At 36.7% G+C, this 24,502-nt stretch overlaps 1 long non-coding RNA gene and 1 pseudogene across 1 annotated transcript; one reads left to right on the top strand and one right to left on the bottom strand.

Moving 5' to 3' along the window:
- Window positions 1-7,815: 7,815 nt before the first annotated feature.
- LOC129871774 (5S ribosomal RNA) lies at window positions 7,816-7,935 on the bottom strand (annotated as a pseudogene).
- Window positions 7,936-19,238: 11,303 nt separating this feature from the next.
- Window positions 19,239-22,284, top strand: LOC129870783 (uncharacterized). The gene is made up of 3 exons (XR_008762129.1): window positions 19,239-21,454; window positions 21,537-21,619; window positions 21,951-22,284. It is a non-coding gene; the product is annotated as an uncharacterized LOC129870783 (long non-coding RNA).
- Window positions 22,285-24,502: the final 2,218 nt, after the last annotated feature.

Raw genomic sequence — 24,502 nt, 5'->3', positions numbered from 1 at the left:
GGGTTATGGGTCGTCTTGCTTCTGGTATCGGCCTGACATACAGAAGGTGCAAATAGCTTTTGGATGAAGACGGAATTGCTTGGTATTATTTTGCAGTAACTTAAGGGGTATAAATATGTGGGCTAGTTGAGTATAATCCTCTCAATAGATATGATAAGATAGAATGGTGGATCCAACGGATGCTCACACTATGGTAGTAGTGATATATGGAAATGGAGATATCCAAAGAGTTCTCAATTGTTTCACCTACTTGGGTTATGAGGTTTGATGTTGCATTATCGGTTGAGGAATCAAGTGGTTGTTACTATGAATGCTTGAGTTAAGCGTTGATTATAAGAAAAGTTATTATGGTGGATTGAGTGCATTAATCATGTCTTGTCTCTTTTGCAAGGTACGATATGGTTGGCATGATTATCTAGGGGACCGATTACTCCAGGATAAGCCAAAAGGGGTAGACTGATATCGAAATAATAAGCTATGGGTAAGTAAGTTTCAATAAGTATACTTGCATAAAGGAGAGTGAGTGTACCAGCAAGAGAATACATATGGGAATAGGTTAATTCACGGAATTAGATAGTATAACAAGTTTGAGGTATCAAATAGATGATAAATCTAACTCTGTGATGATGGCAAAGGTGGCTGAGCACGGTAATTGTAGTTCAGGATAGACTCTGATTAGGATGAAACTATGTGGTAATGGCTTTTGGTTAAGGGGATCCAGTATGATAATGATGACTTGTGAGTATCTAAAATTTTGATTGCTACTACTTGATGAGTAGTATAGTTATGCGGAAAGTAGGGTTCAGGAACACATAGCTTCATCTGTCTTGTTTTGGTTATGGGAATAGTCTCTGGTGTTCATCAGTCGGGTTGAGCATGCTTCGAGAGTGAAGTCTATGGACATTTGGCTCTAGTATTGTGGTAAGTTCTATAGTGATCTTGAGTCTGACAATTGGCACCATTTGGGTTTCTAATGAGGGACAGGATAAGATCGATGTATAAGTGTCTAATGATAAGCTAACATATGTGATTGCATAAAATCTTTGAGGTATGGACTAATGTCGATTGATAAATGAGATTGAATTACCTGGTTTGAATCGAATTTTGGTGTTGCATTGTAAGTCTACAATCGTGATAGTTGGTTTTGTCAAGGTAAGAAATGATTGATTGTGTCTATCGTCGAGCCTTTGGAAGGGCCGGTGCATGGTTTGAGTTATAGATTTTACTAATTTTGATTGTAAAAGGATTCAATGAAGTCATTCGAGAAGTTTGATTTAAGGTAAAAGGTACTATGCCGTAGATGTTGGCCATGGAACAATAATGATAAATGAGTTACGGAAAGAAACAAGAGTCTTGCGCAATGGGCACAAGTCAAGATGTGAAGAAATAAGATATCACATGTAAATCCTTAGTTCAAGGTTGAGGATGGTATGGATTTTTGCCTTTGAGTTTAGATATGACAATGCAAGGTGGACTGGTTTAGGCACAGATGTATGATGGGTCATCAGCTACTTTCTGAACACCCGGTATTGGTGTTGGTGATAAACGATGATGTATGAGAAGTTATGCATTTTGCGTTGGGTCAGATTTTTCAATTATGGTAGGTGACTTATGGATGCACCACTAGAAGATCTTATAGTTCTATTTGGTTATTGAGGATCTTGAGCTGGATTACTAACTCTATTGATGGGACAACCCAGACTATGGTAATGCGTTACATAGGTAATTGATGATAAATAAGGTTATGTGCCCATGGTATAAAGAAATATTAGGGTGACCAAGAATATCTTTAAGTTTGGCATAAGGTATATGATGGGCTGAATAGTAGTTGAAACTGGGTAAGAGAAGGATTGCATGGAATTGTTATCGGTCGTGATTCAATAGTTTTACCTCAATGGAAAACTACTATAAGGTTCGAAAATGTTGCACCCCGTACTTTTGTACCTTGGAAGGTTCTTAATCTTCTTAAGTATCTTGAAAGGTTCTTAAGTTTTTGGAAGGATTCTTAAGTTTATTAAAGCTTCTCAAGCTTCTTAGAAGTTACCATGGGAGCCGGATAGTCCATAACTCTATCAAACAACTCTAAGGAAGGGAGAAGGTAACACCTAATGATAGGGAAGATTAGAAATAGCGTTGTAAGAATTCGGAAGAAGTTGGAGACCAAATAATGAGTTGTAGGAATCGACTTACTTACATAAGCTACCAACTTGGAAATCTTACATACTTAAGCTACTTGGGTACATACCAAGATTACGAAGCAAGGATTACATAGGTTCGTAAAGTAAGACGAGATTACGATCCCATGAGGAGGAAAAGAGAGTGACACATGGAAGCATGAGAGAGTTCTATGTGGCATCAAGGGAGAGTGCCATGTGGCAGCATCTGGAGCAAATAGGTAGACCCCACCTTCCATGTGGCAGCTTATGGTAGGAGGAAGGGATGTGTTGGCCCAATGAGGGCTCGACATGTGTCACCACTTAGGGCTTGACATGTGTCACCACTTAGGGGTTGACATGTGTCACCCCCTAAAGTAACATATATATATATATATATGTTGTGACTCATTCTTATCTACAATAAAGTCATTTATCTTCCTAGTTCAAGAGACTTCTAGAGAAAGAAAGAAGAGAAGAAAAATCTAGAACTAGAGAGAGAGAGTAGGTTCGGCAAAGGAGAAATAAAGGTAAGACTCCAATTTCATTCTGTGAATTAATTATATAGGGTATAACAAGATGTTATGAAGATGTTACTAATGTAAATTTATGGTTTGGAGCAGTACCAAAACGTTAGCAAGCAACCACAAAGTTTTACTCACGCTGAAGGAACGTTTGAGGCAAGTTTTGGCGAGTTTGGCGAGTTTCGGGCAAGGTAAGGTTTTCCCTTTAAAATTGGAGTTTATGATGATGTTATAAGGTATATTACATGTCTTAAATAAGGTTGAAATTTGAAAAATTGCATAAGGATGCTTGATGTTAGAAACAAACTAAATTGAAGTCGTCGTAATTAAATCGAAGTCGAGTAGTATGTTGCAATTGTGGTGCTACGGTTGCATATAGTTGGATGGCATGTTTTAGGGATGTAAAGTGTTCTAAAAGGGGTGTGTTTACTGCTGGTTTCTTCCAAACGACCTTCCATTTTGTATTGTTAAAGGTTTTGCGAAATAAAGATTAAAAACTCTATTTTGATATCGTAGCTTCGGGCGAGTTGTTTGGAGTTTGTATTGTGTAATGTTGAAGTAATTTACTTGTGTATATGCTTCTGGTTGTTGTTGTTGGTATGGTTGTTGACACAGTTTCCAAGTTAAAATCTCAGGGATGTTAAAGTTATCGGGGAGATACTGCCCGATTTTCGATAACTTTAAAACTAGTAACAAACTAGTCGAGGGTATTAGATAAGGAAATGATTCCTATAGGTAATTGGTTGTAGAGTTAGAAATCGGAAAGAGAAAGGTCATTAACCTCAGTATTACCCTCATTTATTAGGTCAAGGAGGTAATGAGGCGAGCTGGATTACAGTTAATCTACAAAAGGTATGTAAAGCTTACCCTTTCTTTTCTTTTGGCATGTCTTAGCCTTAAGTTATATATATACGAAATTTGGGATTCATTCCATTCATGAAGCATTGAGTAGGACTCAAGACCCTTGTTCACTTTTGGATGTTAGAAATCCTGCAATAAGTGGAGTCCTCGCCTTTCAAGTCTTCTGTAGGATGATAAGTAGTACATATAAGGCTTGCCTATTTCTCTCTTTGAAAGAGGCTTAAGGTAAGGGAAATGATGTATGATATGAGTTTAGAGATAATTCTATTTAGAGGTTCTGGACGTAGTTCGTGACTCGTAGTCATCTCTAAATACTAAAAGTCCTAAAGTAGTAAGATTACTACTCCCGAGCCACCTATATGTTGAATAGTAAGTGGAAATATAAGCTCCTATTCTGAAAGTTTCTGAGAGGATAAATGTCTCTGATTGCATAAGCTGTATCTCTGATTGTATAAGCTATGTGTCTGATTGCATAAATTGTGTCTTTGATTGCATAAACTGTGTGGCATTATCTTGGTACACGCTTGTGATTCCTGAGGCCCTAATTGATGAAATCCCTAATACCATCTAAAGGGTATTTCATAGAATTACTTTTCTGGTCTTCAAGTGACGGTTTACTTGAATGTTTCATTGAGTCTCAGGAGATGACCTAGTTGTATATGGTTGCTCACTACTCTACTCGTGCATATGGTAACCTTTCTTTCACTGAGTCCCACAATGGGCTGGGAACATTATCGTGCATAACTTTATTACTCCTTCACTGAGTCCCAAGCTGGCTATATATATGTATGTATGAAGTATACGATGATGAAATGCTATATACGATGAAGTTGAAGCATATGATGACGTCATATGTGATGAAGTTATTCACCGAGTCCCAAGCTATATATATATGATATGATATGATATGATATGATATGATGAAAATATAGATCGAGCCGTACGTTTCTCGGTATTGTTTTAAATTATGGATTGGGCCGAATGTTCCTCGGTATATTTTAATATGTGATAATGGCACCGAGTCCCATAAAGGGGCCGGGTGCAGTACGTTATGTACACTAATCTTTCACCGAGTCCCTCACTAAAGGGCCGGATACTTATGTAGGCATGCATATGAAAATATAGGGATACACTTGTGACCACGAGCCCCATAGTAGACCGGATATACTATGATGATATATACAATAAGATTATGCCGTATATGATGATATGATGTCGTATACGATGACCTGATGAAAAAATAAACATGATGAGAGAGGATGATGATATGGTGATATGGTAATATGATGAAATAGTTATAATACCGAGTTCCTTGGCGAGCCGGGCACAACGTATGATGATGTATATGGCTACATGTCCTAAGGTGCAGGTATATTAATTTGTTAATTGTTACCCTTGTCCCCTACATCTTTGTTTCAGTTAATGTCTCAGCCATGATGTGTTATGTTTTACATACTCAGTACATATATCATACAGACCTCCCTTTCTTCGAGGGGGGCTGCGTTTCATACCCGCTGGTACATGTACTTACTTTGGAGATCCGCTAGCTTAGGACTCCCACTCAGCTATGTCGGAAGTGCTCCTCTATTCCGGAGCCTAGCTTTTGGTGCTGATCGTATAATGTATATAGTTGTTTATTCAGGGGTACGATTGGGGCCCTATCCCGCTATATGTCACTGTTAATATTCTTAGAGGTCTGTAGACATATGTAGGTGGGTTGTATACGAGTTTGATTCAGTTGTGCCTATATAGCATATTATAAATATTATTATGTTAAGGCAGCCTTGTCGGCCCTTGCATGACATGGTGCAAATAAAAGAGGCTATATACAGACGAATTTGCTATCACCCTCTAGATTTTTGTGTATAGTTCTTATAGTTGAGATTTATGTATATAGGGGTGCAGGTCGGACCACGGCCTATGAAGTTGGGTCATAACAAAAGTCGTATCAGAGCGGTCCTTTCTCTGAATGTCTACAGACCATGTCTAGTAGAGTCTTATTTATCGGTGTGTTGTGCACCACATCTATAAATAGGAGGCTATAGGGAATTTAGGATGTCACCTTTCTTTCATAGCTAAGATCGTGCGATAGAGCCTAGCCATAGGACATGAAATTCCTTTCTCTAACCTTTGATTTTAGCTGAAGAATGACATCGACAGGAGAAAATGACGTATGATATTGGAATCTACCCAGTATACATGTAAGTAATGGTGTGAAAGAGGCATGCTGGATAAGGTAAAAAGATTGAACTATGATTGAAATGTAAAGTTGAAGATTGAAGGGAAAAGTAGAAAGAAAAGTGTAACCGGTGTAGTTCGAGTTGGACATACAAGGTAAGTCCATTATTTTATACTGTTGTTGATATTGGGTGCCCTGTGTGGCGGTGATATGAATATATATATGTTGGACCTGTGAGGCATTATTGGTATTTCCTGAGTGCAGGTTTGGGATAGTAAGGAATATAGAGGAAACTCTACCAATTCTTTTTTGAAATAAAAAGAGAATCAGATATAAGGTTGTAGTATATCTTGAGAGATTGTATCCACGGTAACGATAAGATCTGACTAAACTAGGAGTATAACTGACTTTAGGAAATAAGTAAATTGCAGAATGGGTGGTAATTGGAAGGTCGATACTGATATGTTAAGAAGAATGGTGATGGATATGAACGTCTTAAGACTGCTTGCGAGGTATTAAGGATGAGAATGACGAGCATGGATAAGGGGGTTAAGTACACTTGCTCCACCAGGTGGAATTAGTCTAGAGTAAGGATCTTGAATAAAGGTTAAGAAATATTACTCTCCGGGATTGACCATGAGCAGAATATAGTGTGAATATAATGAGGATCATCATGAAAGTACGTAGGGCCTAGTAACGAAGTAACTAAAGAATGTGATTGTGAATAAGATTAGAAGTCAGCATCGAGTACACAATAAGGATGAAAGTGCATGAAGTAGAAAGGGGTATTGTGTATATGTACCTCTACCGTAGAAAATAGTAAGACCCCTCAAGGATGAGGGAGGTATCTCTGTAAGACCCTTGATGCATTGCGAGTCCATTAAGAGGAACAAGTAGTATTCACTGGGATGAAGATAGTGTTATAGCAAAGCTAGAAACATGTGTCATCAAAGTATAAGTGCCCCGAATAGACAATCGGACATGATTATAAGCACTAGTGACGTATTGATTGGGATGAAGGAAATGCGGCTTCAACTAAGCTACTACATTAGTTATATGACTCGAGTACTAGTACTTGGACTAGATTGTGTACTATTTATCGAGAATTCTAAGCACCCCATGGTTGTATTAAGGTTTCTTACAGAGGCAACCTAAAGTATAGATGAGTTTATAGAAGGTGGAGACATGGTGCAGTATGTCAAATATGTTGGAACAGAATCATATACATATGAACAGTTGAAAATAAATAGAGTATGACATGGGTACGCCCTAAACGGGGGAAGTGGATAAGAGAAATACACGCATAAGATGAAATCAACTGACGCTATAACATGTTGACAGGAACGCTTAAATTTCAAGCGAGATCCCATACTGGTACAAGTTAGCAGGAGCTCAAGGCCAACAATAAATAGATAGGAGCCGCGGTATCTGAGACCGTGTGAAGAATCATTGGTAGAACCCTAAGGGATGGGTGCCTACCACAAGGGGTGAATACGATAAGAGAGTAGGACTGAGCAAACTAAGGACCGTGTAAAGGGTAGTAGGGCCGTGTTTGGGTAAAGATTAAGATATGGCAATAACGTTATTGACCGCTGATATGGTGACATACAAGTAGCAAGGAGAAAGAATAGAAAATCTCTTACAGTAGGAAATGAGGAGACCAAGGAGTATGTAAAAGAAGAAAAGAAAGGAGTAGGACAAAATAGCATTGGCGCGAGCAAGTTCTAGTGTGAAGTCAATATGTAAAGCAAGATGGGTCAGGACATAAAAAAATTATGTCTATCTTATACAGGTTGTATCAGAATAGTTATGCAACCTATGGATACGTACATGTTGAGTATAGGGTCAAGTGAGAAGTACACGAGAAAAGGAGCTAGGATATTTTGGATAAGTTACAGAGAGATGTCAAGATGGGTTAGACCAAACTACTGAGATTGGGTGAGTACTAAGGGAAAAATAAGACCTAGCCATAGTTGAACCAACGATCTATCCCGACGTCGAGTGTAAGACAGGGGTGGAGAGGGCAAGGTAAAGGAGATGCTAAGGTAAATCTTGGGCTTGGTTGAGTGCCTTCACACATTATTGCAAGGATTGCAATGGAATGTGACATGAGGACTTCTCGGGGGGATCACCCATCCTAGTAATACTCTCGCCCAAGCACGTTTAACTTCGAAATTCCCATGGGATTCGGTGCATTAGTGCTGCTATGATCGCATGAGATGGAAGAATCCAAACTAGCGGCAGAGCAATGACACGATATTATGTACCTAGAGTGTTATAAGTTACGTTATGGGAATTTCTAAAGGGCTTAAGCAAAGCAAGTAGGATTAGCTGATTACTAACAGATGACACACTTGTATTCCATAATTCTTCAATATAATACCAGTTAATAATAGGTAAACCATGGAATGGCTATACAGGTCATTGCGTGAGGGGACTTCAGCACAACTTGGTATCCAACTCTGATGGGCAAAAAACAAGACCCAAAAAGGTGAGGGTACCAGTTGATGTCATCTAAAGAAGGCAAAAAGTAATATACAAGGTCGAAGATTCCACAATGTGACCTTGGATACAAGACTCACTTTGTACTCCCTAGACAGATAATTCTATCTGGAATGTTATCCGCGGATTAAGAAGATCAACCCATTTTCCTCCAATCAAAGACTACCTGCTCAGCCAATATGGTGTGAAATTATAGGTCAAGAAGGTGGTAGGACCTTACGGAGTTCCCATAGCTATTTTCCTAGACGAAGGAGCCTAAGTTACAATTAACTACCGAAGATCAGTTTATGAAGAGATTGGGAAGACAAATAGGTCTTCGTACACCATTTTACCCTCAAACTGATGGATAGACTAAGCTTACTAGATAAATGTTAGATGATATGTTGCGGGCCTATACGGTTGACTCCAAAGGTAGCTCAAATAATTACCTACCACCTGTCAAAAGTACTTACGATATTAACTATTATTCTAATATCCAGATGGCGCCATACGGGACTTGGTATGGCAGATAATGTAGGTCGCCAATTGATTGGTTTGATGCTAGTAAAACACGACTAATATGCCTAGAGGTGGTTCAATAAGTATATAGAAGGTGAAGCTTATTCGGGAGAGATTATTAGCAGCTCTGAGTCGAAAGAAGTCATACATGGATAATCAACGTCGATCTCTAGAGTTTCAAGTTATAATTAAGCACTCTCAAAAGTTTCATCCAAAGAGAAAGTGATGAGAGCCAGCATGAAAGAGGACCTTAGTCCGAGATGCATTAGCTCTTATCAGACCCTCCACCAAATAGGCAAGGTTGCCTACAAGTTGGACTTATCGGCGGATCCGGAAGCAGTACATCCAGTCTTCTAAGTATCGATGCTTCGCAAGTGTGTTGGTGATCCATCCTGAGTAAATTCTGCAAAGGATATCTAGTTCATAGAGGAGTTATCCTATGAGAAGCAACCGGTCACCATCTTGGATCGGCGGAGAAGGGGGTGGTGAATTAAGGACGTAGCTTTCATCAAGGTGTTATGGAAAAACAAGAGTCGCAAAGAAATAACCTAGGAAGCTGAAAGGGAAATGAAGCACAAGTATCCATACCTATTCTCTATGTCTACAGGTAATCCCAACCTTTGGAACTCTGATATTGATTGCTCGGTGAAAGTATGTGTTATTGCGATGGAAAAGAGAAAATCTCTATATAGTCGGTATAAGATCTTGAGGAGGGTTTTAGTTCACATTCGAGGATGAATGTTCTAAAGGGGGGAAGGATTTTACACCCCATACTTTTGTACCTTGGAAGGTTCTTAAGCTTCTTAAGTGTCTTGAAAGGTTCTTAAGTTTTTGGAAGGATTCTTAAGTTTATTAAAGCTTCTCAAGCTTCTTAGAAATTACCATGGGATCCGGATAGTCCATAACGCTATCAAACAACTCTAAGGAAGGGAGAATGCGACACCTCATGATAGGGAAGATTGGAGGAAGGGATGTGTTGTCCCAATGAAGGCTAGACACATGTCATCACTTAGGGCTTGACATGTGTTACCACTTAGGGGTTGACATGTATCACCCCCTAAAGTAGACTATATATATATATATGTTATGACTCATTCTTATCTACAATAAATTCATTTAACTTCCTAGTTCAAGAGACTTCTAGAGAGAGAAAGAAGAGAAGAAAAATCTAGAACTAGAGAGAGAGTAGGTTCGGCCAAGGAGAAAGAAAGGTAAGCCTCCGATTTTATTCCATGAATTAATTATCTAGGATATACCACTATTTTATGAAGATGTTAGTAATGTAAATTTATGGTTTGGAGCAGCACTAAAATGTTAGCAAGCAGCCACAAAGTTTTAGTCGCGCTAAAGGAACTTCCGAGGTAAGTTTTGGTGAGTTTAGCGACTTTCAGGAAAGGTAAGGTTTTTCCTTTAAAATTGGAGTTTATGATGATATTATAAGATATATTACATGTCTTAAATATGGTTGAAATTTGAAAAATTGCATAAGGATGCTTGATGTTAGAAACAAACTAAATTGAAGTCGTCGTAATTAAATCGAAGTCGAGTAGTATGTTGCAATTGTGGTGCTACGGTTGCATATAGTTGGATGGCATGTTTTAGGGATGTAAAGTGTTCTAAAAGGGGTGTGTTTACTGCTGGTTTCTTCCAAACGACCTTCCATTTTGTATTGTTAAAGGTTTTGCGAAATAAAGATTAAAAACTCTATTTTGATATCGTAGCTTCGGGCGAGTTGTTTGGAGTTTGTATTGTGTAATGTTGAAGTAATTTACTTGTGTATATGCTTCTGGTTGTTTTTTTTGGTATGGTTGTTGACACGGTGTCCGAGTTGAAATCTTGGGGATGTTAAAGTTATAGGGGAGATGCTGCCCGATTTTTGGTAACTTTGAAACTAGTAACAAACTAGTCGAGGGTATTGGATAAGAAAATGATTCCTATGGGTACTTGGTTGTAGATTTGGAAATCGGAAAGCAAAAGGTCATTAACCTCAGTATTACTCTCATGTTATTAGGTTAAGGAGGTAACGAGGCAAGCTGGATTACAGTTAATATATATACGAAATTTGGGATTCATTCCATTCATAAAGCATTAAGTAGGACTCAAGACCCTTGTTCACTTTTGGATGTTAGAAATCCTGCAATAAGTGGAGTCCTTGCCTTTCAATTCTTCTGTAGGATGATAAGTAGTACATATAAGGCTTGTCTATTTCTCTCTTTGAAAGGGGCTTAAGGTAAGGGAAATGATGTATGATATGAGTTTAGAGATAATTCTATTTAGAGGTTCTGGACATAATTCGTGACTCATAGTCATCTCTGAATACTAAGATTCCTAAAGTAGTAAGATTACTACTCCCGAGCCACCTATATTTTGAATAGTAAGTAGAAATATAAGCTCCTATTCTAAAAGTCTCTGAGAGGATAAATGTCTCTGATTGCATAAGTTGTATCTGTGATTGTATAAGCTATGTGTCTGATTGCATAAATTGTGTTTTTGATTGCATAAACTGTGTGGCATTATCTTGGTACACGCCTGTGATTCCTGAGGCCCTAATTGTTGAAATCCCTAATAACATCTAAAGGGTATTTCATAGAATAACTTTTCTGGTCTTCAAGTGACGATTCAATTAACTATTTCATTGAGTCTCAGGAGATGACGTAGTTGCATATGGTTTCTCACTACTCTACTCGTGCATATGGTAATCCTTCTTTTACTGAGTCCTACGATGGGCCGAGAATGTTATCGTGTTTATTACTTTTTCACTGAGTCCCAGGCCAGCTATATATATATATGTATGAAGTATACGATGATGAAATAGCATATACCATACGATAACGCTGTATGTGATAAAGGTATTCACCAAGTCTTGGGCCGGATATATATATATGATATGATAAAAATATAAATCGATCCATATGTTCCTCGGCATTGTTTTAAATTATGGATCAGGCCAAATGTTCCTCGGTGTATTTTACTATGTGATAATGGCATCAAGTCCCATAAAAAGGCCGAATATGGTACGTTATGTACACTACTCTTTCACTGAGTCCCTTACTAAAGGGCCAGATACTTACGCAGGCATGCATATAAAAATATAGGGATACACTTGTGAGCCGAGCCCCATAGTGGACCAAATGTATTATGATGACATATACAATAAGATTATGCCGTATACGATGATATGATGCCGTATATGATGACCTAATGAAATAATATACATGATGAGAGGGGATGATGATATGGTGATATGGTAATATGATGAAATAGTTGTGATGTCGAATTCCTTAGCGAGACGGGCACAACGTATGATGATGTATATGACTATGTGTCCTAAGGTGCAAGTACATTAATTTGTTAATTGTTACCCTTGTCCTTTGCATCCTTGTTTCAGTTATGGTCTCAGCCATAATGTGTTATGTTTTACATACTCAGTACATATATCGTACTGATCTTTCTTTCTTCGAGGGAAGGGGGGAGGAGGGCTGCATTTCATGTGCACAGGTACATGTACTTACTTTGGAGATCCGCCAGCTTAGGACTCCCACTCACTTATGTCGAAAGTGCTCCACTATTCCGAAGCCTAGTTTTTGGTGCTGATCGTATAATGTATATTGTTGTTTATTCAGGGGTACGACGGGGGCCCTATCCCACTATATCTCATTGTTAATATTTTTAGAGGTCTGTAGATATATGTAGGTGGGTTGTTTACGAGTTTGATTCAGTTGTGCCTATATGGCATATTATAAATGTTATTATGTTAAGGCAGCCTTGTCGGCCCTTGCATGACATGGTGCAAATGAAAGAGGCTATATGCAGATAAATTTTCTATCACCCTATGGATTCTTGTGTATAGTTTTTATAGTTGAGATTTATGTATACAGGGGTCCAGGTCAGACCCCAGTCATGGCCTACGGAGTTGGGTCGTGACAGAAATTTTGTTTATTAGCAATTGGTGGGATTCGTACCTATTGTGGAATGCTTAAATGGAAGGGAAACGATCCATAGTTTGAGATTTGGGAGACAATAATATATTGCTAAGAATACCCGGATACTAGTGATGTCTGAGAGTAAAGTAACTGGTCGGTGTGATGGTGATGTTCTGGTTTGTATTAAGAGTGTTGGCTTCAGTGGGTTTTTGTAAGGAATATGTAAAAATTGATAAATTGAGTATGTTTACGATTATTATAACATAAGTCTGGTTGATTATGAAGATAGGTGGATGGGAATGTGTGTTACAGACACTATGAAAGAAATATCTTTTGTTATTCGATTTTGGTTCTGTACATTCTTATATGACCACTTACTTTCTTTCAAACATAGTTTTGGAGTATGATTCCATGTCTATGCACATACGTGCTTTCACTTTCATGGATGGATTCTTAGTGGTGGATCGGATGTACCGATCTATGCCTTCTTGGTAGGGTAAGATTCTTTATAGGTTTGGTCAATTCAGATATGGCGTATTTGGTGTTGCCTTGGGGCGGCTGAAGGGCTTTGGAATTTTACAAGTGTCACCTTGCTTATGGAATCTTATCAAAGGAAAACCATATATATTAGCACCGACTGGCAGTCTTATTGTATATCTTGTCATTGAGTTCATGTTCCGACTATATATTATTGACCCTGAGGGGTTGTTTACAATTACAACGACTGATCTGGTAATTTTATAATATTGTTTGAGGTTCTGTGTGCTCGAGGGTATCTCTCGCTAGATGGTTGCTTGACCATTTTATCCTTTGGGTTAGATAAATTTGATTCCCCTTGATGAGTACCCGATTTTTATAAATCGAGTTTGTATTACTTAATCTTGTGGGAAGGTTTGGCTATGAGATCATGATTTTGCTAGAGTTTGTGATGGTTTGTGTGTTATGAGTGGGTGGTGGCTGATTCAGGCTCACCTTAATTTTTTAGTATGGGTTCAGAATTCTCTCGTGGTTATATAACGGAAGATTTGTTCTGATGGTTATGCTGCAGTTTATAGGATTTCGATTTAGATTAGGCACATGGGATAGTCCATGACTTAGGAATTACTCATGACTTGTAGATCCATCACAGTTTGATTTGAAAGTTCAGTTTGGTAGTGGTTTCTGATGATATGATCTAAGGATGGGTTTACTTAGTGCAGACAAATACTGAACTTGAAGGTTACGCCTCGGACTCTTGGTAGCGGTGAGTATTCTTGTTCTTTTACTTTATGTTCGAGGACGAACATGGTTTTTAGTGGTGGATGATGTAATGACTCCAAAAGTCATGTTTAGAAATTTTTGTAAAAAGACTATTTTACCCCTCCTGGAAGTTTTCTCGAGTCATATTTGCTTGATATTTGATGTCAGTTCCATAGTCTTGAAAAGTTGAGATTTTTGATAAATTTTGAGTTCTAAAGGTTTAGAATGACTCAAAAATGGTATTTGAGGTCATTTAGAGTTTTGAGTCTCGAAACTAGATTTCGTCAATTCCATCAGTTCCAGAATGTTGAAATTGGTCTAGGAGAGTTGACAGAATCATATTTGGGGTCATATCATGTATTTGAAGGATTGAATTGGAAATTGTTAAGTTTTTGGCCATAAGTTTGACTTTGGTCAACATTTGAGAATTGGATGTTCATAATTGAATTCTCATGACTCCGTTGGATTTGGAGGGTGATTTTATGCCTAGGAAGAGTTCCTATTTAGATTTTGGAAGATTTGAGGGTGTTTTGGTCATTTGAGGCATAATATTCGTCTAAGTTGCGACTTTTTGGTTTTCGGGTCAAGAAGTCCTTGAAATCAAATTCTGATGGTTCCGTTTAGTTCGAAATATCAATTTTAGTAGGGTTGCATATATGGTTTATCTATATGGGGTTCCGAATAAATCTCGAGGGTCATTCGGAGACTTGGAGACTTAAGTAACATTGCTGTCATCTAGTGCCTGAGAGTCCTTCTCCGCGTTCGTGGAGACTTGCCCGCGTTCGCAGAGGCTTGTCTGCATTTGCGGAAGGACAATTTTCCATTCTCCACATTTACGGAGGGACGTCTAGTTAGCCTCTCCATTCGTAGACTTAGTGATCTGCGTTCGCAGAGACCAAACGACCACTGAACAGTTACAAAGCCAATGTCTAGCCTATTTTCCCCATTTTTGGTGATATTTAAGCTTGGAGAGGCAATTTTCAGAGGAGATTTCATGGAAAAACTTTGGGGTAAGTGATTCTAACTTCCAATCCTGATTACCCATTGATTATTTGAGAGTTTTAGCATGAAATTAAGGTTTTTAAATTGGAGAGGTTGGGTTTTTAAGAACTTGAATTAGTTTCAATGTTTTGATGATTGTGAGCTCATTTTAAGTCCAAATCTACTTCCATTTTTACTAGTAACTCCAAATACCTTGAGGATGTTGTTTATGTAAAGAGTTTTAAAATTTTCTGCTCATTTCGAGATTGAGTTTTTCGGACATTTTGGGTCAATTTCTTCTCAATTTCCAAAAATATGATATGGATATCGTTGGTTTCATGTTTTGATTGGGAAATTGAATTTGTATAAATTGTGGTGAATTGGAGTGCATTCGGAAGGGGAAAGCTTACGTGGAGTGACCAATTGTGTATTTTCTAAGGCAAGTGGACTCTTAAAACTTCGTGAATCTCTTAGAATTATCGAATATCCCATTGTATATATGTTGGGGTGAAATGGGGATGAGGTTATGGGTTCAATTGTGATTTTAAATAATCTAAAATGAATTGATGGGGTTAATAAAAGGTGATGTGTGATATTATTGAGTATTGAATATTACATGCTGTAATCTAGATGTCTACATGTATTTGATGAAATACTTGATAGTCTAATTATGATTGCAGTTTTTCTAAATTGATTATTCCTTATTACTTGTATGAGCATGCTTTTTGCATTTGTTTTGAACACTGTGATGAGAGGTATAGGATTGTGAGACCAATGTCATTTTTGGTCAGAGATATGATATTACCGAGGTTATTTCCGGTGAGAGATTGATAGGCCGAGGTCATTTCTAGTAAGAATATATTGCCAAGGTCATTTTCGATGAGATATTGATAGGCCGAGGTCATTTTCAGCAAGATTATATTACCAAGGTCATTTTCCAATGAGAGATTGATAGGCTGAGGTCATTTTCAATGAGATTACATTGTTGAGGTCATTTTCAAAGGGATTATATTGCCAAGGTCATTTTCAGTGAGAGATAAATAGGCCGAGGTCATTTTCGGCTATATTTTATTATCGAGGTCATTTCCTGTGAGATTATATTGTCGAAGTCATTTCCAGTGAGAGATTGATAGGCCGATGTCATTTTCGGCGGGATTATATTACCGAGGTAATTTCTAGTGAGTGATTGATAGGCTGAGGTCATTTTCGATGATATTATATTATCGAAGTCATGTCCAGTGGGATTATATTATTGAGGTCATTTTCGGCGAGAGCATATTTCCAAGGTCATTTTTGGTGAGTTTGTGGGACTGAGGTCATTTTTGGTCAGAGATTATAAGGCCGAGGTCATTTCCAATCAGAGTTTATCATACCAAAGTCTTTGACAGTAATTGTACACATGCATCATCATTGAGTGTGCATATACATATTCTACACATCTATGTTGACAATTTAATGCTTATTTGTGACTTGTGAGTACTTGTACGATACATCTTGTGATATTGAGTTTTGATCTGTATCTTATTGAACTATATAGTATGAATTGTTAGGTTGGGCTAATTTCTGTGCAGGTTGTAGTCTGGAGGTTCGGTTGGGTTGGAAATGGAGTTCATGTATTCTTTTAGATTTACTTAGTTTTTCTAGTTAGCTTGCTGGGTACCACATTGTTTGGTACTCACCCTTGCTTCTACACTTATGTAGGTTTTGAGCCTAGACTTTGATCACCGTATTTAATCTTGATCATTCAAGGCTTCTGGAGTTGAGAGAGGTAGCCATTGATATCCAGCGAGTTCTCGTACTTTCTATATTTTTATGTTTTACTCTGTTTGAGAGTTGAAGACATATTGAGACTTGTACTTTCATTTCAGTTTTTGATATTTAGCGGTTTGTACATGTGACAATCAATCTTTGGTGGTAATTTTAAGTTGAAAGACTTTTACTTTTTTTATTATTTACCTATTTTGATTGTTTTTGCTTTATTGATCGACATGTTGGGTTTTAGGCTGACTTGTCCGATGGAAAATGACAGGTGTCATCACACCCAATATTGGGTCATGACAGAGGGTGGGTGAACTATATTCGCAATGGATTTCAAAATATCGGTAAGGTTTGGATAGATTTTAGTCTCGAGTCGCTTGAACTTCCGATCAATCTTAATACACAAATATGAAAAATTAAAATGTATCAACTTATTAAATGTGTACTGACTAACTTAAATTTTGTACTAATAACTTATGTATTTCTTTAGAAACTTCTTTAGGACTTTGACATCCACTAGAGCAATTTGGTCTGATTGACCAAAAGATTCACCTTCTCCTACTGGCTTTGCCACTGGTTTTAAAGTAGTGAAAATAAGTTTTTTTTTGGTGGTAAGACATCTTTTTCTTTTTAGGCGTTTTTGCTGGAATTGATTTTTTTTATCAGAGGCAGTCTTCCTTCTTTTGGGAGGAGGTGGAGAACATGTATCGGTAACACGACCAGATCTTCTTAACAAGTCTTCAGGTGGTTTAGTTGAAAAGTCCTCAAAGCTAGAGAGTTCTTGAGGTTGGTCAGGACTATGGCTGGATCCTTTTAGATCTACGGGCCGGGGGTCGTTTGGGCTTGGTAACTGCTATAGTAGCTTCAGTAGGAGGTTCATTGCCAGGGATGTCAAGTAATTCCAGTTTATCTTGTGTTGTGACAAGATTGGAGCATGAATATTGGAAAAAATAAAAGTGAAGAGCAGAAAAAATAAAAACAAGGATCAATATGTATCATGGGTTTATGATAGAGACATTAATGTATCAGATTCAATATTATTAAATATATAAGAAATGTTATGTATACTGAATCAATACATAATTGAAAACTAAATAATCTTAAACTACAGTTAATAAGCATCAAATGATATATACATTTGATATAAATATAAATAAGATTTTATGAAATAAACCTCACTGAAAGTTTTAGATATAAAGGTCTCATATTTGGGTTTGACCGCAACAATACGCCAATTAAGAATTTTGAAGATATGATCATCCACTCTTACAAAAATTTTATAAGGGGCTTGAAATGCACATTCGTAAATCCATGCATTGAGAACGTATGACATGCCGCCCAAATGATACATTTGTTTGGCAGTAGTAAACTCATGTCTCATGCCTTTCAGCGATTTAAAAAATGCAATTTGACCCCAAGGGAACTGCTCATATTTTCCATCCTCTACCATCCTAAAATCATCAACAGAAATAGGTGAATTATCTAGTTGAGAAAAGATAAAAGTGTGGATCAAGTAGAAAATAGTAATCTGAACAACGTCTTCATTAGTTTTCCATCCTTCCATCTAGAAATGCTGAACCAAATGTCCTTTGTTTACATCATTTATTGCACTAGGGAAATATCTAGATAACAATCTACTTGGAGGTACATTCGGATACCGAAATTCATTGATATTATCGATACATTGAAAATTGATAATGATATAAAATCCCTTGATCGAGAAATGGAGTACGTTACCTTAAATGTGACAAATGTACAAATCAAGAAGTAAAAGACATTTTATTATTTGACCTTGAAAATTACATTGTGGCATATCTAGGTAGTGACCAAAAATGACTTGCCTAAACAACTGGATATCTTCTTCACCTATTGATGATTTGAAATCATCAATAAAATTAATGGTATATGCAGTTTCGAATCTCAAAGAGTGGGAAGGGATCTTTTTGATGACATACTTCAATCTCCGCATTGACAGAATATATTGAATAAATATAAATGAGACCTAACACATTAAATATCTTACTTTATGAAACAAAACATAACATGATACGTTAGAATAAATGATACATATAGAACTTATATATTAGGAACATGGACAGTCAAAGATACATCGTGAACTTATGTATATTAATGTGAGACACTTTGTTGTGAATACATATACATATAGAACAAGTTATGTATAGTGAAAGTAAACGACCTTATGTATCAAAAACAACATAGAATGCAGAAATTGATTTATCATGATTAGTATATAATGTATCATGAACATCATAAAAATCAGTAGACCTTATGTATTAGGGGTGACAATTTCAGCCCATATTAGTAAAATCAACCCATTTTACCCATATTAAAAGAGTTGGATCACTCATTTTTAAATGGATAAATATGGACTTCAGCTAATTTTAAAAGCCCAAATAAATATGGTTAAAATGGGTAAGCTATGGGTACCCATTTAAGACCTAGAATAGATCAATCTTTTACTCTTGTTTTGCAAAATCCCTAATTGACCTACCTGCTGCCACAACCCACAAGACGCAAGTGGCAAGTTGAGGATCAGACACCGCTCGCTTTCTCTTGCTCTTTGCTAACGACTCCATTATTGATTATTGAGGTATGTATTTATTTGAGTTTCTTACTTTCTTTTGCAAGTTCCAAAAGGTGCTTTTGAGTTTTGATGAATAGATCAACCATTAGGAACATAACTCCACATACAATACACTCAACAAAAGTAATCTGAGGTGCAATTCAGGATAGATTAGTGATAGAAAAAGGTAACTTATATGTGGAAAATCAAACTAATAACAACATTAGTAGAAAGAGCATTAAATAGAACCATAATTGCACCCGTATCTTCAAGCCTTCAGCCTTTAACTCTTTTTGCATCTCTCTGTTACTCTTCTTGCTCCTGTACTAGTTCTGGTGGAAACTTTTGATGAGTTCTTTCTCATCATTAAGTTGTAAAGAACTCTTTTATGTCTATAAAACTCTTCTATTGTTATTTGAAAGAGGTCAGATATATAAATGGAGGCTAATGAGGGTTCTTGAGAGATCAGTTTGTCTATCTCGAGAAAATGATAAAAAAGAAGCACTTCAATTGTTTGGAATACTTTTACGAAATTGCCTCGTACTAGAGAAAGTGAAAGGTTAAAAGATCAATGTCAGGTATGTAAGGAAGTATTTTTACCCGATGCTGGTACTTCAAATATGATGCATCATATAGCTATACACTTGGATAACAGACAAGAACACAGATATGCACCATTTATCAAATAACTTATCATGAGAAAGTGTCTGTTGCTATTGTAAAGCATAAAATTATCCTTTTAGATTTGTTGAACATCAATGAAATAGGGATATCCATTCGTACTTAAATGCAATGGTAAAAAATATTTCAACAAATAAAACTAAGGCTGATATATTAAAATTATATGAAAGGGATAAAGAATTTTTAAAGTGTGAGCTTGCAATGATTCCTAGTAGAATTATCTGACTTCAGACATGTGGACTTCCGTAGTATCAAATGTTTTTAACCTCTTATTATGTTGATTTGAATTGGAATCTTCAAAAAAGAGTGTTAATCTTTCGTCATGTTCTGTCTCCAGATTCTGGTTCAGTTTTAGGTCCTTTACTTGTCGAGTTTATTAAGAAATGGGGCATTGAAAAAAAGATTTTCACTCTTACTTTGGATAATGCTAGTTGCAATAATGGTGTGGTAGATTATTTAAAAGAATATTTATCTCTAATGCGTTCTTTAGTTTGTGATGGAAAGTTCTTTCATGTTGGTTATGGGAACCATATTTTGAATTTAATAGTGAAGGCTAGTTTGGAAAAAGAAGATGAAGCTATTGAAAAAGTAAGAGAAGGTGTTAAGAACATTAAACATTCAGAAGGAAGAATATTGAAATTTATGGAATGCATTGACAATCATGGGTTACTGTGTTCAAAGAAGCTTCGCCAAGATGTAATTACTCATTGGAATTCCACTTACTAGATGCTTGATAGTTCTCTACCAACAAGATTATATTCAATATAAAATCCTTGATATTAATTTTAACTATAGTCTTTCAGAGGAAGAATCTAAAAGGGTAGAGAGTATTACTAAATTTTTGAAGCCATTTTATGAGATCATTACACTATTTTGTAGAAGCAAATATCCAACTGCAAATTTGTATTTACCGAATATATGGAAAATTCAAATGTTGCTAAAGGAAGCAGAAAATAGCAGTGACCGAGTTATGAATAATATAGCTACATTGATTCTATAGAAGTTTAAAAAATATTTGAGGTCGTATAGTATGATTTTATCAATTTCCATTGTCCTTGATCCCCGATATAAATTGAATTTTGTGAAATTTTGCTTTGCTAAGATAGATCCTATGACCGTTGATGTTAAGGTTGAAAAAGTTGTAGATCATTTACAATTGTTATTTAGAAAATACTTGAGACCTCCAACCACAATTTCTCTCTTAGGGGAGAACGTTTTTGATACAAGCAACAATGAAACGAGGGATGATCTTGAGGAATTTGACATGTTTGAGAATCAGTTGGAGTCTCGTAAAGATAAAACACAATTAGATTTGTACTTGAAGGAGCCAAAACTTTATCGTAAAGTGAATCCAAATTTGGATGTACTTGAATATTAGAAGGAAAATAGAGAAAGATATCCAGAACTCTCATTGATGGCACAAGATATCTTGAGCATACCTATTACCATGGTAACTTCAAAATATACCTTTAGGATTGGAGGTTGTATTATTGAAAAGTTTCAAAGTTCTATTTTACCTGCAAACGCTGAAGCAAAGTTGTGTGCTAAAGATTGGCTATGCGAAAAAGAAGGTAAGTCATCATTTACATATTGCGATTTATTTGGTTATTTTATAATAGCCTTACTTTATAGTTTAACGTCTTCTATTTTTAGATTGTGATGGATCAAACACCGATGAGGATGAAATTTCCATAGAACTTCAGCTGTATCTTGCTAAACTTGGCTCACATTGATAGGTAAATGCGGTATGTATGCTTTTATTGAGTATAAATGAGGAGTATATGAGAACAATCCTTAACTATACACTTTCACATTAGTTTGCATAAAAAAAATTATACATATTTTTTCATTATCTAATTGTGAAGGGGAGCCTTGGAGTAACTGGTAAAGTTGCTGCCATGTGACCAGGAGGTCACGGGTTCAAGCCTTGGAAAGCCTCTGGCAGAAATGCAAGGCAAGGCTGCGTACAATAGACCCTTGTGGTCAGGCCCTTCCCCGGACCCCGCACATAGCGGGAGCTTTAGTGCACCGGGCTGCCCTTTTTTTTTTCATTATCAATTGTACCAGAGATGATTCCTGCCTTTATAATTTGGTATGTCTGGACATGGAGGAATGGAATCATGGATGCTTTGATGGAATCCTTCAGCCACTGGCAGTGAAGACGATGTTGAAGGATGCTGAAGATTGTGAGTTTATCTTGATGGTTGTAGTGGCAGTGAAGATTGCCCCATAAAGAAGCCACTTGCTTAACTTCATCTTAATGCTGAAGATTCCTAGCATCCTGTTGCACTGATGGTTGCTGCACTGCTGGAGATTGATCAAATATATTTTATTTTTTTGTTTAGTTTCTTGTTTTTGAAAAGATGACATTCATGCAATTTTGACATGATGATAATGGTTGTGAGTTAGGAACAACATACTATGTGTTATATTAGCAATATATATGAACCTAGCTAATTGATGGTGTGTCAAGAATATGATTCAATGTTTAATTAATATTTTGTATTTTGTGTGTTTTCGTTTAAAGCAGAGGAAATTGTTAATATCATAATTAGTCTTGCTGCTTCATTGTAGCCACTGGCAATGAAAATTATGGAGTTGGATAAGCCAATTCTCTAGTAAAAAGTGTTCTGTGAAGGGGTCTTCTATATATTTTATTGTCTTACTCTTAGTTGTTAAGATTTTTTTTGTCAAAAAGTTAAAATTCTATGTGTTAGAGGATTCAATTGCTCATGGAGGTTTTCTTTTACATTTGAATATCATTATGGAGAATATAAGAGAGTTGTCACGACCCACCCCCATAGGCCGTGACTGGGGTCCGATCTAGACCCCTGTATACATAACTATCAGATAGAAAAACTATACACAAGAACTCTAGTGGGTGATAACCTTTTCATATACATGTAGCCTCTTTCATTTGCATCATACCATGAAAGGGCACACAAGCCGACAAGTCTACCATAACATAATAACATTTACAACACGCTGTATAGGCATAACTGAAACAAACTTATAAACAACCCACATACATGTGTCTACAGACCTTTAAGAATATCAACGGTAACATATGGCGGGACAGGGCCCTTGCCGTATCCCTGAATAAACAAATATATACATAGAAGGTTCAGTACCAAAAGCTCGGCTCTGATTCTATGAAGCTTCTCCCAACTTGCTGAGTGGAATGCTAAGTTGGTGGATCCGCAAAACGTGCGTCTGTACCTGGAGCATGAAATGCAGCCCCCTCCCCCCAAAAAGAGGGGGTTAGTATGATATATGTATTGAGTATGTAAAGTGTAAACACCATAAGGAGAGTACAACTGACATAGAGACGTAGGGGACAAGTGTAACATTTAACAAAGTACTGTAACTGCATCTTACAAAATAAAGTCATGTATACCATACCCTTCCCTCTAGTGAGAGACTCGGTGCCATCATCATATCATCATATACATATATCATACATAGCCCAGGACTCGGTGAAAATATAGTGAAGCTGTGCATGATTAACATACCCGGCCCATTATGGGATTCAGTGGAAGATGTATTAACAACATGCACGAGCAGAGTTGTGAGTAACCATATGCAAGTTAAATCATCATCTGAGACTCCATGAACTAGTCAAGTGAACCGTCAGTTGAAGGTCAGGGTAGTAATTATCTTAAGTACCCTTTAAAGATCACTAGGAATAATACCAAATGGAGCCTTAGGCATCATAGACGTGCATCAATATATTGCCACACATCTTATGCAATCAGAGACATTTATCATCATAGGGCCCTTAGGAATAGGAGCTTATGTACTCAATTATTACTCAACATATAAAAGGCTCGAGGGTAGTAGTTCAACTACTTTAAGACTTATAGCATTCAGGAGTAGTTATATCTGGAAATTATGAATGGAACTACCTCCAAATTCATATCATATATCAATTCACTTACATTTAAGACATTCCAAAATAAAAAAGAGATAGGCTTTACGTTCACTACTTTTCATCATATAGAAGCCTTGAAAGCAATAACTCAACTATTGCAGGAGTTTTAACATCAAGAACTGGATAAGATTTATGAATTATACTTGGAGTTCTATGAGTGGAATTATCTCCATATTTTATATACAAATCACTTATGGCTAAGACATGTCAAGAGAAACGAAAGGTGTTACATACCTCTTATGGATTAATCGTAACCACACTTGCCTCTTCATCCTCTAGACCTATTTAACACGAAGTAATACTATTATGAGTACACTTTCGACCTTCCAGATTACAAAGCTATAACCAAGTAGCTATAGGAATACACTTCTCGACTAGTATCTTGACTAGTTAAGAAGTTAACATAAATCTGGCAGCATCTCCGCTATAATTTTCCCTATCCGAATTTCCAAGTTAACCTCAAATTGGTACAGCCATACCAACAAAAATAACCAGCATACATATATATAATTAAACTACTTTAATACTACACAATACAAGTTCCAACCGACTCGTCCAAACCCACAACACCAAAATAGGGTTTTCAATCTTTATTTTGCAAAATATTAACCACACAAAAATGGAGTATTACGTGGCTACAACCAGAAGCATATATAGTCATTTTTAACCATGTTCCATCCCTGTAATA

The sequence above is a fragment of the Solanum dulcamara genome, chromosome 10 (assembly GCF_947179165.1).
Source record: "Solanum dulcamara chromosome 10, daSolDulc1.2, whole genome shotgun sequence".
Taxonomy (NCBI): Eukaryota; Viridiplantae; Streptophyta; class Magnoliopsida; order Solanales; family Solanaceae; genus Solanum; species Solanum dulcamara.
Note: the sequence above shows the minus strand (reverse complement) of the source record. Positions and strands in the feature narration are given on the sequence as shown.